Source organism: Falco cherrug, chromosome 15, assembly GCF_023634085.1.
Source record: "Falco cherrug isolate bFalChe1 chromosome 15, bFalChe1.pri, whole genome shotgun sequence".
Taxonomy (NCBI): Eukaryota; Metazoa; Chordata; class Aves; order Falconiformes; family Falconidae; genus Falco; species Falco cherrug.
Genome location: NC_073711.1, coordinates 2,104,310 through 2,120,883, shown reverse-complemented (window position 1 = coordinate 2,120,883; position 16,574 = coordinate 2,104,310). Strand labels below are relative to the sequence as shown.

The 16,574-nt window shown below is 48.6% G+C and overlaps 1 protein-coding gene across 4 annotated transcripts in view; it reads left to right on the top strand.

The window, feature by feature from the left end:
* C15H8orf48 (chromosome 15 C8orf48 homolog) overlaps positions 1 to 16,304 on the top strand; it is a 114,309-nt gene extending 98,005 nt beyond the window's left edge. For all 4 annotated transcript variants that reach the window (XM_055727121.1, XM_055727120.1, XM_055727123.1 and 1 more), the window contains 4 exons: positions 11,301 to 11,387; positions 14,053 to 14,193; positions 14,620 to 14,760; positions 15,273 to 16,304. The gene's annotated coding sequence lies outside the window, so the exon portion shown is untranslated. The remainder of the gene's footprint in view (positions 1 to 11,300; positions 11,388 to 14,052; positions 14,194 to 14,619; positions 14,761 to 15,272) is intronic.
* Positions 16,305 to 16,574: the final 270 nt, after the last annotated feature.

The following is a 16,574-nucleotide window of genomic DNA, read 5'->3' as shown; positions in this document are numbered from 1 at the left end:
CCTGAAGCACTGTAGGAGCCGACAGGAACGGCTTTGCTTTTATTTCTCTTTTTTAAACATAACTATCAGTATCCTCAGCCTTATCTGTCTTTGTCTCCCTTCAGTCCTGGAATGCATAGATCATGTTTATTGTTTTCAGCTCTGGGCAGCACCAGCACTTGTCTAAAGCAGCTCCCTCTCCTTAACTAACCTGCAGTCAAACACGGAAGAAAATGTGTGCAGGGGTCCACATGCTGGCAGCTCCCCAACATCTCCCACTCACTGGGGACCACGGACAGGACGGGAGATAGCAGCAGGCTTCTGCCAGCGAGGGGGCACTTGGGCAGCGCGAGCAGTGCCCCGCTGAGGGCTGGGGTGAGGTCGTCTCCATCCCGTGTTCTGCCAGCAGCTGGGATGCTGCCAGGAGGGAAGCGAAGGCTGCAGCCGTAGGATGGGCTGGTCTTTCAGAGCCGCTGCATGTAACGGCCCGTGCAGAGGGCTCCCTGTAGGATTTCGTTGTTCTGCGCTTCTAGCAGGAGTAACTGCGGTCTGAGCGTGGGAGGGAGGGCTGAGGGTGCGGGGGGGCGATGCCGGATTGCTGCTGGACCCACTGACAGCTCACTGCTCCCTGTCTGCCCCATCTCGGTAACAAGGGGATGTTACTTTAACTAAACATCTTGTTTAAGGCTTTACTGGTTTTGAAGCATCGGTGGATAGCGGTAGCAGAGAGAAAAGGGCTCCATCTTTCAGTCACGGCATAATTAGGAGGTTTTCCTCTCCATCTGCTCAGGAGCGAGCTCGTGGCTCAGGCAGGCAGTCGGACTGCAGAAGGTCAGACTGTGGTTGTCTCCTTGGCTCCTGGTCAAGCGAGATGGTTCACACACAGCCCAGTTAAACTGCCTGCAACAGTCCTTGGGGGCGTGGGGGGCTCTGCTGGGACCCCTCTTCAACAGGGTCCGAGGTGTTTGAAAAACAATTAATAAATGAAAGTAGCTGTCTCTTCCCATCCTGGAAATTCTTTCTTCCCTCAGATTCTCCTGGGTCGTATATGGGATGTGCTGTTCTAAGCCCAGATTCACATTTCAGTGTAATTAGATTGTCATCCCTATCTCTGTTGTAATTAAATAACAAGCCAAACATGGGCAGATAGGAGACTTAATGCTGCTCAGCTGCCAGCTTTGGAGAGGAGATCGAGGTAATTTGTTTTAGCGGGACAGTTTATTCTCAGCTTTTCTTCTCCTTAGACAGCTGACCACTGATTTTCTCCTGCCAGTTAATGACAACAACAACAACAAAAAATACTGTGAATTAAAAACGGTTTCCTGCAACTTGTTTAAAAAATACACTTTTGAGCACAGCTAATGTAGGCAGCAGCTGTCTCACTGGCCAGGCCCCGGGTGGCGTCCCGCGGCGCAGGGGCCATGCTGCTGGGAAGGAGCCTGGGCGCTGGGCTCCTGCTTCTGTTCAGCAGCTGAGTAAGCTGCTCCCTCTTGCTGGGTTCAGTTTCTGCCGTCTCTTTGCCCTCTTCTTCCCTCCACTCCATGCCCTCAAATCTCTAGGTGAGTCCTGCTTCCCCCCTGCCAGCTGTGAGGCTGTGACTGCCACTGGATCCAGGTGTGCTCTGGAGCTCCCCAACCTCTCCCGCTCCCCCACGACCACGCGGGTGGGTAGCTGCGCCAGCCCCGAGGCAGAACCGGGGGGCTCTGCGTCTCGCCTGGCCTGGGCTATAGGGTGCGTCGGTAACGCTGCATGGCGAGAGCTCAGACCCACGGGGCTCAGAGGGGGCCGCAGCCCCCGGTGCTCGGGGGTCTCACAGGCACCGAGCAGCTTGTGGTGGGTGCCTGGGATGTGGTAGTGGGGGGATGGATGAATCCAGAGCGCAGGAGCGGTGTGGGTCAGCCCCCGGGTGCTGTGGGTGGCAGAGCTGGGGGTCTGGAGGCAAGGGCATTGGCAGAGAGCGCTGCAGTACTGTTCCAGCACGAGGACAAAAGAAGGGGCTTTGACAGCAGAGAAGTGTCTTGCCTTTAGAGATGGGGGATGGTTAGACAGGGAGAAATGGGGGGAGAAGGAGGGGGAGAAAGTACAAAAAAGCCAAAACGGTCTAGAACAGGGAGAGGAGGCAGAGTCTTTAAATAGACATTTGGAGCTAAGAACATCGTTACATACCTGTTCACTCTGCACCCAGGCAGATCCCAATGTGTCAGCCACTACAGGGCTGTTCGGTGCTAGACATTTCAGGGCTGGGAAGTGCTCTAGACCACGTTTACACTCCGAACACTTTGGATGTGAGACAGTTTAAGACTCAAAGGAAGGGTTCTGGCCCAACTTGAACAACAGCACAAATGTAGCTGTGACTTGACTGGTGGCAGTGTAAGTTCTGAAGGTGCTGAAAGGCTCGTGCCATACATTAAAATACATAACAGAGCTGTTGATGTTGAAATACTTTCTTTTTTTCCTTAGACCATACTTTCCTACAACCGATGAAATATTGATGCGTATTTCAGCACATGAAGAGACTATTAACTTTTGGCTTTAGCCGACTTAGCTAACAATTTGAAGGCTACAGCAGCTCCATAGAGAATTCTCTGCCATCAGTTCACTCCTCCTCACATGAACAACACCCCAAACTCATTCCTCTCTCTGGTCTCAGCTGCTGCATTTTGGCACTGGGCTATGGCACCCACCGCTGCTGAAGAACTCGGTGCTTGACAGATGAAAACCAAACATCTTGAATTCCACCCAGAGCCTGCTGGCAGCGAATGCAGGGCTCAGAGCGGCTATGTGGTGCTTTCTCACAGTGACACGTGGCTGGGTGAGCAGGATCCACATTACCTTTTGCTCCCCAGTAGTTCTGAGGTTCAGTCCCACAAAGAATGCACGGTGGAAATCCAATCCTGTGGTGACAAAAATAGATAGTTGCAGCAAGATCCCTGCATAGGCAGGGTGTCCCGATGCATGTGTGCGGGATACTTGCAGCTTGTGAAGCCTTCTGTGGTTGTTCCAGAAGGAGATTTCAGGCATGTGTTATATTGCCTTGCGGGTGGGTTTTGCTGTGTGGCTTCTGTCCTGCTGTCCACCCAAGCTGCCTTTCTTCAACAGAAGTCTGGGCTAGTGCCCTGCACTTAGGACGGTGTGTATATTTAGTAATTGCAATTAATAATTCAGTAAAAACGTACCTGCTTTTCCCAGCTTTCAAATGGCTCAGCATGCTTGTACTTATCTCATAATGAGCTGTCTACAAATGCTGTTACCTTAAATTTTGTTCCAGACCTTTAACAACCTGAGCCTAGTAAGAGAAACAAACTGCCAGAAGAAGCAATTAGCTTAAATTTACCTGAAAGCAAAGTCTTACCCAGTGACATGAATGAATCCCAAGTGGTTCATGGCTGTGAAGGAGTTTCAGCAAGTAGAGATCAAGTTGCTTTTCATGTTCTCGGGCTTTATGTCCCTTGTCAGATGCCAGCTGTCGCCCTGTTTTCCCCGAGAAAGGCTCCACCAGCCTGAACTTGGCCCATGGTCCTCCCTGCATTAAGAACAGGGTATGTGGATATAGAATATTGTGGGCTTGTCCAACAGAACAGCCAGTGTGGATGACCCTTTGGATTATCCATGGGTAACTTCATGATGCTGAAAGCGTGACTTGTTTACGGGCCTGGGCCAGATGATCAGTGGTGGGTCGGAGAGGTCCCAGGGATCCTGCCCAGCAAATTAATAAGATCGGCTTTGCACCAGACAAGAGCGAGTCAGCCTGCATGACCTGATAAGTGTCTGTGCGTCAGGATTTGGGTTAGCTGACGGGCCTGGTAGCAAGCCGCAAGCCCTGAGCCACTGGGGCTTTCCTGCGGCGTCTATTTAACCACGTGTTTGTGTGGAGGCAGCGATTACATAAATGAGTGGGAGATGGGGTAGTGTTATTTATGTTACAGGCTCATCCTGTATGTGTGAAGTGCTGGATGCAAATAGTGCCATTTAGAACCCAGGTGCTGTTGGTGTATGTGCTGCAGCATGCTGCAGGCTGGGCGAGTCGTCACCGGTCCTGAACACCACACAACCCTCCAGCCCCAGACAGCAGGCTGTGGCCAGCCGGGATTCACCAAGGGCACAATAAGAAAGACAATAGTGCTAGGAAAGCCAATATTTAAAATCCAAATCTGCTTCTGGAAAATATTTCCCACCTTTACGATGAGCCCGGGATTTGAAGCGTGCGGATTGCAGAGCTGAACGGATGGCGTGTGCTGCCACGGCGTGCGGAGGAACAGTGATGCCGTCTGTCCTTCCTGCTCGTTTTAATGCTGCCACCCTATAAACCCGTTTACAATCAAATAATCCATGCAGAAATTGCTTGGGTTTGGTTAATCATGCTTGGCAAACAGCGTGGCCTGGGTATCAGCATCATGGTCTGATCTCTAGGCAACAGCTTCTCTGCCTCATACCGTTGCTCCTTCTGAAATGGGAGGGATGGGGAGTATTAATGAGAACCCCAGCAGGCTGTAAAGACAGCACACCGCTTGGGAAGAGGGTGCTGCTGTATCTTCACTAATAAATCAGGATCTTTATCACACCAGGGGAGAGAAAGAGAACCCAGAGCAAGGGCATTTGGTGTGAGTTATGTCTGTGAGCCTGCTGGAGCTCTCTGTCTTCCTAAGGCACTTGCCTCAGCTAAGCCGTACCGCCTGCCAGCAGCCATTAATCCCTTCCACTCCTGCCGGAAAGCTGATACTGGGCCGAGGCAAATATTTCTTGTGTCTGACAGTTTGGGGTTGTTTTGTTTTGGTTTTTTTTTTTTTCTTCTTTTTAATACTTGCTGTAATGAGTAAAAGCCCAGAAACGCTCGGAGTGCTTTCTGCAGAGTGCACGGATGTGTGTGTCAGCACAGGAAAATACAAAAGCCAGAGCAGCTTTCTCTTTGTGCAAGTGCAGTCGCCCCTTTTGGCTCCAAATACTTGTGCATATATAAAGAGAGGAGCGACAGCTGCTGAGCATGGGGATTTAACTACAGCACTGTGTCTCTATAGAATCCATTTGCTATACAGTACTTTTCCTGCAAGGGAATTGGGGGTGGGGGGGGAGAGCTGGGGGGAATGCCAGTAGCAAAATTCCCAAATTCATTAGTTTCTGATTTCACTCAGGCTTGTTAAGACACAAATGCCCTGAATGTGATTTTCTAAGAGTAACCCTGACTTATGCAACCAATCCTATTTGGTTTTGGTGGGGTTTTTTTGGTTGGTTGTTTTTTGGTTGGTTTGTTGTTTGGTTTTTTTTATGGGAAGGAAAACACCAAAGGGGCTTTTTAGCTTGAAAGCTTTCTTGGCCAAGGCTGTCTCCACACACTGGTAATGTGATGCTACAACTGCGGCCTGAAGACCTGTTTCAGGTGATGCATGCTAACATAACACAGCATGTCAGAATATTTTACAGACGTCTGCTCAGTGTTGATGTCAGATTTTCCCAGGGTTTACCATGGTACAGCACTAGCACTTATATCAATAAGAGCTTGTGTCTTTCAGTCAGTACAACCTTATGGATTTGTCTGACAGTCTCTTGTTCCTCAGCAAAGGTGAACCCGAACCCTCGATAACCAAGTCTGTATTTTGTAGAAATAAATGTGAGTCACAAGAATAGATTTGACCTACTTTTTCTATAAAATGACACAGCTGATGCCAGCAAGCCCATGCTGTGGGGGTTTGTGTCAGTGACACCTAAGGATGTCGCTAAGGAGCCGCATTGTATGGGCGAGCGTGGTGCTGCTGCCTCTGACAGAACCTACTGTTCTGTCCGGCACATTTTCAGCATCCTCACTCTTACACCAATTCCCTCTGCTGCTACTCAGGAATGAAAATATGGGATTCCTGGCAGCCATCACCAGGCTATTACTAAGGGGCTCAGTCTCCTCCAGTTGCCTGTTTGGAGGGAGCCCGACAACTTGGGATAGCAATGCGGAACAGGGCAGATCTCGGCATTGCTTTTCTCTGTCTCAGCACTGCTTTTCTCAGCTGTGGAGAGCGATTTAGTCTGATTGTTTCCAAATGAACATACCCAGCAGCTGGGCAGCTTCTGCAGCTCTGGCTCTCAAGCTGCTTTGCCTTGCATGAAGCATGTTTTAATGACTGGGGATGGGCTAAATGAATGAAATTCTTATCCCCAAAATGTTGGATCTGCAGTGCCTCCATGCCAGTGCTCTGAGATGCTAGGAAAGAGCTGTGCACTGGATGTTTACCAAGTGCTGAATAATGCATAGTAGTGAATCACACACAGATTTCCCTTTCTTCCTATTAAAATTATTGTTAGCAATAATATGATTGACCCAGAACAAAAATAACTCCAACAGACGACGCTATAGTGAGGTATTAGGGGACTCCCTATCCAATAACCAAAGCTTAAACACTGAATTTACTGTTTCCAAAAAGTTTTAACTGCAGTCTATTGGAGCAAGTGGTGTACTAAGACCTTTCCTTTAAGGAAAAAAAAAATAAAAAGAGGGTGATAAAAACTGATGCTTAAATGTTATAGTAACTTCTTTAAATTAAATGCAAAGTTTATCTGTTTGCTACAGAGATGGAACCAATGATAACAAATAGTGACAAGTAACATGAGAGAGGATGGGTGAACGGTTTTTCTGAATATTACCTAATGAACTGGATAAAATAATGGAGCAGAAATGCAGTTGAGGGACCCTTGATATCACCAGAAACTCCTCCAGAAGGAGGCGTCCCAGCCTGAGTGACAGTCCTGAGTTACCTCGATGAGAATCGTGTCTTATTTCTCGTTCCTTAGGCTAGCACAGAGGAATAAATAAGCCATTCCAACCATGTGGATATTGCTGACTGTTCCTGGCTTAGCTTTGTTTTCACTCTTTCTGTTATCAGATGGCATGTGTGAAAAGGAAAAAGACAGTATGTGTAAGTTCAAGACAAGACAAAAAGGTAAACTGACTGAAGTAGTAAAATCAAGTGGAACCAGCTTACAGCTGCCCCTGTCTCTCCAAACAAGAGAAACCCTGTTTGTTTCTTGTGCTGAGGAGGGGTGGTGTTCACGCTGCTAGTAACAGTGATCAGGGTGACAAATCACCAATGCTCCTTTTCCTGGAGCACCTTTCTCCCCTGCTGTTCTGGTCCCTCCAAACCGTTGCTGCCTCCAGTATTAATAGTAATAGGCTGTAAGTGGTTCCAGAGGTTTCCTTGAAGTCAGCAAGTTCCAGTATGATTTGTGCTCTCGGGGCAAAGGAGTGTCACAACTGATGCGTCATGTGGTTGTTACGCTCTGGATTTTGCTCTCATGAGTTACTGCCTATCCAGCTGCACAGATAGCTGTGCGATAGCAGAGACTTGGGCTTATGCATACACCAGTGACAGTGCGGTAGCACACAGTAATGCCACAGTCTGCGGTGCTCCTAGCACAGTAACTGGACTAAAACAGGCCTACAACACCCAATGCGTTACGGAGCGGTGGTTGTTTTCATTAAAAGTCACTAAATACTGCTTTTGATATGCTGCTGTTATGCACCCAAGTCCCGTTCTGACCAGCTGTGCAGAACAGCAAACTTCTTTCTGTGGAGCAGGGTTTTCAAGTTCGAAGTATGTTCCTTCCTGTGAAGCTGCTGCCTCTGCTTTTTCCTGACTTAGAAAAATGCCTCTCAGATCAACCCACTTCCTCGCAAGAGACAGGAACACCATAGTTGCACATTTTTGCCATTTACTCGTCATCGTCTAAGTAACAAATACCTCTTTGTCATCAACTTGATGTGTGAGTAGGTATCATGTACGTACCGCATTCTGCAATGCCTGTAATTGAGGGACCTCTGGCTTCCACTGAGTGTAATTTGCTGCTCTTCCAAGGCAGGTGCTGTCCTCGCTGTCCCCTGGCTGAAAACCTACACCTAAGGGGATACAGCCTGCTCAAGCACAGCGTGGTGGGAAGTGTTTGTAGAATTAAGTGATTTGCCTGAGCTCAAAAATAATATATTTTGTAGGTACATAAATTTATTTCTCTATATATGTCTAATTTTCTGTTACATAGAGAGATGCCGGTGATGTTAACTACCAAGACAGTAGGAAGAGGAAGGACATTTATCCTTAGTGAGAGAAACAGGATTTCTCTTGTTTGAAGGTGGAAGCAGCTTTGAGTTAGATCCATGTCTTGCTGTTTCTCCCTTTTGTTCATTTACAACTTGCTGTTTAATTCCAGCCACAGTAGTTCACCTTCAAAGGCGAATTATACACACGCTTACCCTACAGTTCTCTCAATCTTTCACTACCTAGAAGAGGGACAGCCCTTCTTCTTCCCTCTGCTCGAAGAGACACCTCTCCGGTGCTTTCTGTACTCAGACACTTGCCTCAAAGAAAACAACTACAGCGAACCCAGCTGTACCGCCAGGGCAGGCAGCTTCTCTCGGAGGGTTACCCTGCAGAACCAGCCAGGAGTGCTGGGGCCGGTCACCCTGTCGGGAGAGCACCTTTCCAAACCTTAACTGCGATGGATGGAGCTGCTTCACCCTACTCGGAGCCGCATCGCTCCCTTACTGAAGCTCGCTTTCCTTTACCTGCATTCTCAGTGCTTTTTGTTGTTCAGGTTTTTGTGGGTATGCTTTACATATGCTCCATAGTTTGCTGTGCTATAGACACCTCTAGTCCCTTCTGCTTTGACATCAGTTTTGGTAATTAAAGGTGGTAATTAAAAGCAGCTCTCCTACAGGCTGCAGTAACACCCTTCTCTGTGCCTGAGGCCGTGACTAGAAGCCAGGTTGCTCCTTACGGCCGGGCCGGGGCTCCCCGCAGCATCCCCTTTGGCTTTTCTTGATGCTTTTCTTTTTCAGGCTATTCCCTGCCTGGAACTCGACCTTGGTCCCTGTTTCAGCATTGCCCAGGTCCTGCCACGGTAACAGCAGGTAACCCCCTGCGGCCGGGATGCCATCGCTGCCTGCCCCCCTGCCTCATCAGGAGATGCTGGAAAATGCCCGGTGCTGTTGCAGAGGGGGACGAATCTCCTCACGGATTTCTTCAGAACCTTTTAGCACCAGGGTCTGCGGGCGCTCAGCACCGCTCAGCACCGCAGGGGTGCAGCCTGTGGCGGTGGCTAGGGCGGCTGGAGGGGGCCTGGGGGGCCGGGCCGGGAACTGAGGTGGGGGATTGGGGGGCCTTCGGGCGGTTTGGGGAGGCTGGGAGGGGTCTGCAGGTATCTAGGGCGACCTGGGGAGGCGGGAGGGAGGCTGAAGGGGACCTGGGAGGGCAGGACGTGGGGCTGAGAGGGGTCTGGGGAAGCTGGGGGGATTTGGCGAGGCGGGGTGGTGGTGTCTGGGGGTCCCTAGGGCGGCCTGGGGAGGCGGAAGGGGGAGGCTGGGTGGGCCAGAATGTCCCTGGGGCCTGGGGGTCCCTGGGGGTCCCTGGGGGCTGGGAGCGGGGCCCGCGGTGGGGGCAGCGCCCGAGGAAGGGTCCGACCCCGGCGGGGCGCGGGGTGGCCGGCAGGGGGCGGTGGGGAGCCGCGCGGCTCACGCATGCGCCGGTCCTGCTCCGTCCTGGCGGCCGCGCCGCGGTGCCCCCGGGCCTCCCACAGGGCCCCGGCCGCAACGAGCGCTCACGGAGCCACCCCGGGGCTGCCCGGCCCGCAGGCGACTCGGCCTGGGGGCGGCGCGGCGCGGCCCGGCCTGGGGGCACCGCTGGGGGGCGGCAGTGCGCATGTGCGCGGCGAAGGTGGCCAATCGCAGCGCAGCGCTGCCAAGCGCGAGGGGTCGGGCATGCGCCCTGCGGCCGGCGGCGCTGTGACGTTGCCGGAAGCGCTGCGCGCCACTTCCGGCTGTGCCGCTGCGGCGGGGCGGCTGAGGGAGCGCCCGGGCCGGCGGGGGCCCCGGGGCCGCCGGAGGCTGCGGGGAGCTCCGGCGCCAAGCAGCGGCCCTCGGGGACGGCTCAGTGCCGGCCGCGCTGCCGCTGCGGCCTGGCGGGCGGCTGGAGCTGCACCGCGGCCTGCGGCAGCTGCGGGCGGGGCCGCGGCTTTGGTGCGGGTAGGTGGGGCGGTGCGGCGCGGGGGGTGCCCGCCTCCCGGGGCGGGCCGCGTGGCGCCCTGGGGTCCCACCGGAATAGCAGGCGTGTTGGAATCCCGCCCGCTGTTCCAGCATTCGCTCGGCTGGCCGGTGCAGGGCTCAAACGCCCGCAAATAACTATCTTTTTTCCCCCTATAAAGAATAGCATGGATTACTGTTTTACTTTCAGAGCACCTGTCCTTCCTTACTGTAAAGTATAGTAGGAAGTTCTTGAGTGGTTTCTGAGATGCAGGGCGATGCTAACTCATTTTGTTTGAAGGAAAACGATGTTTCTACCTAAAGATCAGGTTTTTGCAAAGCTTGGCCAGTTACGGGTGGGTTCTTGCAGAAACCCACACTTTTAAGGACCAGTTGGGTGAACATCTGTCAGTGCTGAGTCAGTGACTAGTGCCAGAGTTCAGAAGCAAAGCCTGACTTGACTTGTTGCTTTAAAACAGGCAGCAGTGCTCACCCAGAGTTCTTTGTGTGAACTCCCTAAGTGCAGAGTCAAGCAGGAGGATGGATATTCTCCTGACACATCCGAGTTCTGCGCCCAGCTCATCCCAACAACTACGTGTCTTCCTGTCACTGTGGATTCCTGCTGTGCCTTGCCACCAGAAGGGTTCAAATAATGTCATCTCAGGCTCCCAGTGCAGCTTTTTATGGTTGATTTTATCCTGGGAACAGTAGCCAGTTCTCTGGGATCAACATGTTCAGGTTAAGAAGCTGCAGTCACTTCCCTGTCTCTGTATTTCACGTTTTGTTCTTTTTGCAGAAATACTTTGTATATTTACTCTTGTCCTTTTTCCCCCGGCCCCCAATTTTGTATAATTTTGCAACCTCTAATTGCAACAAATAGCTGAATAAAACAGCAATTAAAGTCAAACAGAGTATCTCGTCATGCCGTCGTGACCGCTTAGAGGAGATACAAACACCTTAGGGTGGTTTGTAATTTTTCTGGGATGACTGTAGGGAAATCCTAATGGAATCTTGCATTTTTTACATAGTTCCTACAAATTAATTACTTTGAAAACTGGGCCTCAAGCTCAGAAAAAAGTTCTCATTTCTAACTAGAGCAGGCTGAGAGTGAGTTCAGTGGAAGATTTATGGGCAGTTTTTAATTTTGTTAGTTTTTCTTGCAGTTGTTGTAATCCTTCAGTCATATTTCATATAAAAAGACATATTTACAGCAATGTGCAGTACACATGTGAGCAATGATTTGGTAAACAAGCAGGATTCTTAGTATTTGTAAAGTAATTTTTTTGTTGGGTTTTTTTTTGTTTTTTTCTGATTCTGTTACTGTTTCTAGCTAAAATTTCTGCATCAGGTTATAGAACAACTGAAGAAAAGGGCAGTGTGGTCACAGCTGCTGCCAAAACATGAAACAGAATTCATGGTAAGTGGATTTTTGGGAGGCTGGAGATGTGGGGGACATTACATCTCAAGAAAGAAGTTAGAATGTGGACAAAATTTGTTGCTTAGACAGTCAGAGTTAATGTGGTTTTGTGTGGTTTTTGAGAGGGTTCCCTGCCTAGTGAATTACTCTTGTAAAGATTTCAGTGCTAGAAAATCTACAGGTATTTCTGTAGTTGTTCCTGTACATTTTGTAGTTGAATCCTGCTGACATCACAGTCATGACACTTGTCCTTGTATTGCCTGTATTCCTCCAGGAGCCTGGTACTGCAGCATTTCTTCAGCCCACATTCCGCCCCCACCCCACCCCCCCCACCCCCCCCCCCCCCCCAAGTAGTTTCAAGATGTTTAGGACAGAATAGCACAATTTCTGATTTCAGGTGCATCTCCACCTTGTTTTGTGTAATGTTTAATGTACTTTTTTTCTCCTTTCCTGTGGATTTTGTTGCAGAGTGGGATAGAGTATACGATGATAGGCTTGGGGTGTAATACAGAATAATGGGGGGTGTCTGGTAAGCGCAGCAAGTTCTGGCATTGCATTTTGTTAGGTCCCTTGCTCACAGCACAGCTTTTATTTTTTGGAGCATGGGGCTGGTGTGTTGTCTTGCTTCACTGAAGAGGTTTCTTTACAGGCTGCAGCTATCTTAGCCTTGCAGGCTGTGTGAAAGCCAGTTCTAACAGCAAAGTGAAGCTGTAAGCAACAGTGAGTGGAAATGGGGAGTGGCGAGTTCCACCAGTCACAGTAATGGCTTTGTGAAATCCCTTGGAGGAGCGATCCTGGAGGGCCATGAAGCAAAAGGCTCTGCCGCATGAATTCCTGCTAAAGAATAAAAATATTAAGTTAATCTTTTGGAAGGTGTAAATGCTTAAAGATGTTCGGTGTCCCAGGGTGAAAGAGGTTGTTACAGGACATGATGTCTTCTTTTTCACTTGGAAGTGCTAAAATAATCCAGACGGAATTTGTCTTCGCTGGTTTCGCTCGCAGGGATGTCCGAGGGAGAGTTACATGATAGCTTTCTTGGCCTTTTGCAGGGGTACATGAAAGCATCACCAATTCTGAGTTAAAAATCTCAGCTGAGGGAAAGCACGTAAAAGAGGCTGAAGTTGCGCTGATGCCAGTTGTGGCTTTACCAGCGCAGATCTAGTTGAGGAATGTGGGAGAGGCAGCTGCTTGGGTGTTTTGGACTACAATTCAGTTTGTGTTCCAGAGCTCAGAGGCAGCAGCAGGAGAAGGGGGTTAACTTGGGAGGCTGTGGTGAAACCCTGTCCAAAATCGCCTTTAATGTGCAGAGGTTTGAGGTGGTCTAACCTACGGGATCATGATAATCCTGGGAAAAACCCACTTCCTGGAGAAACCTCCCTGCTTAGCTGGGTAAATGAAAAGAGATGCTTCAAGTTGTGATTTATCCACGGGGGTGCACATCAGATGAGCTTCCCTAAATCGCTGCCATTAGTGCTTGTACTATTTTTTACCTGCTGTCTGGCACGTGCTTTTAGACTTAGCAGATTACCCAGGACAGTTACATTGTGAGAGGAGGAATAGTTCCTGTTCTTGCCCATGAGTTAAGAGCGTGAGTGTTGTGTTGATGTAAAGCTGAGTGCGCATCTGTGTGCCAAAGCAGAGACACTGCATCCCAGTTTGCATTCAGAGCCCTACAAGCTCATTAACAGTTTGACCACTTGCTCTGTGTAATCCTGACAGGTTTTAGAGAGGATTTTGTAATCGTTGCCTTCAAAGCAGAAGGTAAGGAAGGAATGTTGCAGAGAACAGAAGTGTGATTACGGCTGAGAATTTCAGCAGAGCAAATCCTTGGTACGGGAGACAGACCATGTAACTTAAAAAGCAAAGGCAATATCTGGCTTTCAAAATAAAGCTAAGAATAGAAGGGGAAATCTCAGCGTGAAGCTGGAGGATACATCTTACAAGACTCTCCTGTGCGAACATGTCTAATCATTCATTGATTTTTCTCTCTTTTTTTTTTTTTTTTTTTTTTTTTTCCCTGCTCCACATACTGTCTGATCATTTTAGGTGATTACAGACAAGACATGAAACAAAGCTGAAAAGTGGATCACACAGGGGCTACAAAGCAGTTTGATGTGAAAAGCAAGAGAGGAGCTCTCAAGAAAGAGCCTTCCTTTTCTGTCAACTTGAGTTTTATGCGCAGTCATATGACACCCAGATATTCTTGGAAAATACTGAACTAAGCAGTTTGGCAGGGCATTAACTTTGCCCTCCAGGCTGACAGGTGATCAGCCTCAGCGTGCAGATATAAGTTGACCCTCATGGAGTGGATTTCAGTAACCAGCTGAAAGCAGTCTTGCACTCAGTGCAGGGGACAGAAGTAAGGTGTAGATGAGCTATGTTAACATGCTGTTGCTGAAAGCTTTCAGGACCTTCCGAAAGTATTTTGCTGCTTCTTTTTGATTTGTCGTGTCCATGTGGCAAATCCCTTTGAGACTGTGAAACTTGTATGTTACGATTTCATTCTAGTTTAACGAGCACCATCTGTTACCAGCATTTCAAGACAGCCTGTGGTCACAGAACTACAAGTGTTTAGAGATGTGCACTTCAAAAAGTGGTGGGGAGGTTTATGAAACTCTGTGAGACTCTCAATTTTGCATTTTTTGCTTTATTTGCTTTCTCATAGGGTGTCCGTCACCCACCCAATAAAGAAGATGGAACAGCCTATCCACAGCAAACCTGGCAAGTACGCTAGATCTCCGCTCCATCACAAGCGTTTGATTGAAGATGTGCATTCAGGTGTCTCCTCCCGTGTGCGAAACACAGGGTACCCAGGTCCTTTGTTTTGTAGTGAAGCCATTGTACAGCTGCTGATCTCTGCAGCGGGTTGTGAGCAAGAATTCCATCTCGCCTCACAACTGCAAAACAGGCTGCTTTATGTCCATGTCCAGAATTATGAGCTGCTTTATCACGCTGCTCGGATGCTTTAATGTTAGCTCTGAGCAGGCCTCCAGCACCATAGCCACTGGTTGAACACCAGTAATTCACAGGCCGAGGCAGGTGTGCGGTACTTTCCGTTGATATGTGTTGCAGCCAAGCATCAGGTTTCTGGGGAAATAAATGCACAGAATTCTGTATCTGTGCACTTCATGGGCAGTAAATCGAGAAGAATGGCCGAGTGCCTGAATTCCAAATGGCTTCTATTCGTATTTGTCTTCTGTGTATTTTTTTTTACTTCTCTCTCTTACTCCAGACTGGCCCCCTGGAGAAAAGTAATATTGCAGTGTACTGTATTTCACAAGCGGTGATATATTCAATAAGAACATAAGAATTCACGCTGTGGAAATGGGCCTTGCAATCAGCGTGCCCGTGAGCCACCTCCTGGACGTGCCAGGTCAGTTCATGCCTTTGTGCAGGATATTTTTTCTAGTTACATCCTCTGTGTGATCCTCTTTTAAATTGCGCTCTCAAGGTATTGGAAACGCTTCTGGTAATACTGTAGTTCACTGAAATTTTTCACTGTCTCTTGACTGACACTGGCTGCCACTGGGGCAAGGAGAGGCAGCCTGCTTACCTGCAGGCAGCGCTGGCACAGAGAAATTGCCTCTTCAGCCCACCTCACCTGCTTGGGAGAATTTGCTGTTAGCCAGGACAGGACAGGAGGAGAAGGGAGGGCTGGCTGTTGATGTCTCTTGCTTTAAAATTTTGTATAGCTCCAAAGATAATTAAGTATCTTGCTTCCTTGGGCACAGATAGTTATTAATACTTAAATACCTTTGTGCCTGCATGAAAAGGTCTGTGGTTTCTGTGCAGATCTGTTCTGCTTAGAGCAGTTCATCTTAATCTTGGCACTCAAGGTGGTACCAAACTTCGGCCTTTTAAATCTCACCTATAATGTACTGGCAGGCGATGCTGGGAAGGCCCTTCTGGGAGAACGTGAAGACGGCACCTTTGACTATGGCCACTGAAGTCCCTGCAGCCCAAGGACGAGCGCAAATACCTGCTTGCCTGCGTGTCACCTAGTGACACTCGCATAGTCTACAAACAACCAGACTTGAGTGCAAGTGTGCAAGAAGCCTGCATTACTGATGTAAGCCCATAGTGCCAGGGCAGCATGTAAAGACTAAATCTTGTATTACCTCATTTTGCTGTCTCTGTCTTAACATAAAAGCATTTAAAGCAGGTGAAAACATTCAGTGTACTAAGAAAAACCTGCAGTGAGGGCAGTATGGTAGGCAGACCCCTGGGAAGAGAGCACCTTGTCATTTGCTTGTGTGCTTAGTACAAGTTTTATCAGAGAAGTGAATCACAGGCTGCTTTTTTACCCTGTGGAGCAGGAAGTTCTCACTTTTAGATGAAACATTTTGTCTTAAAAGTTTTGGCAGCTCGGTTTGAAGAAGGTGGGTACTGATGAACAGCGACACTTCTGTGGAGTCACTGTGTGATCTGTTTAAGTGCAATAGCTGCAGTAATCAAGCCAACTAAACAATACATAGATGATTAAGCTATTTTAGTCTTTTTCTAATGATAACGGCACTTGGGCTGTGATCACAATTAGAAAAGTCCAGATACCTTTGGAACTGAGCAAGTCTTCCTAGCTTGTTTCCTGTATTGCTGCAAAAGATGATCACAGTACTGGTATCTGTGGTTTCGTCTCTGTGCAAACGCCCCTTACTGCTTAACAGGGCAGTCTGTCAAAGAAATAGTGTAGCTCGATCTCTTTTGGTGATTTACTGTGTAAATTGTTTTACAGTCGTAAAAGCAAGAGGTTGAATGTCCAAAGAAGTATGATTTCTTGTTCTGTGGTTGCAAATTGTCTCGTGAAGTAGTGTTGTTACTGCTGTACAGTCCCTGAGCTACAATTTTTATAGCTTTAGAGCCTTTTGGAATGTTCAAGTGAAAATTTTGCCAATAAAGCTTCTAGCATTAACAACTTGAGTATACAATGTACAGAATCTGTGTAGCAGAAGGCACTTTATAAATAACAATAACACAGATTAGGTGCTGGCAGTAAGTGAATGCTGGATTGTGCAGTTAAATTATAAACTTAGTCAGTTCCAGAATTTGAGAAAAGTTTATCTCCTGTAAGAGTCCCAGGGAATTAGAAGGATTTTATCAGAATAATCAGACTTTGTACTTTTTTCTTTGAACATGTGCTTTAAAAATAGGGGAGGTGCACATAAGGAAGGGGGGTAGGGGAGAAAAAGC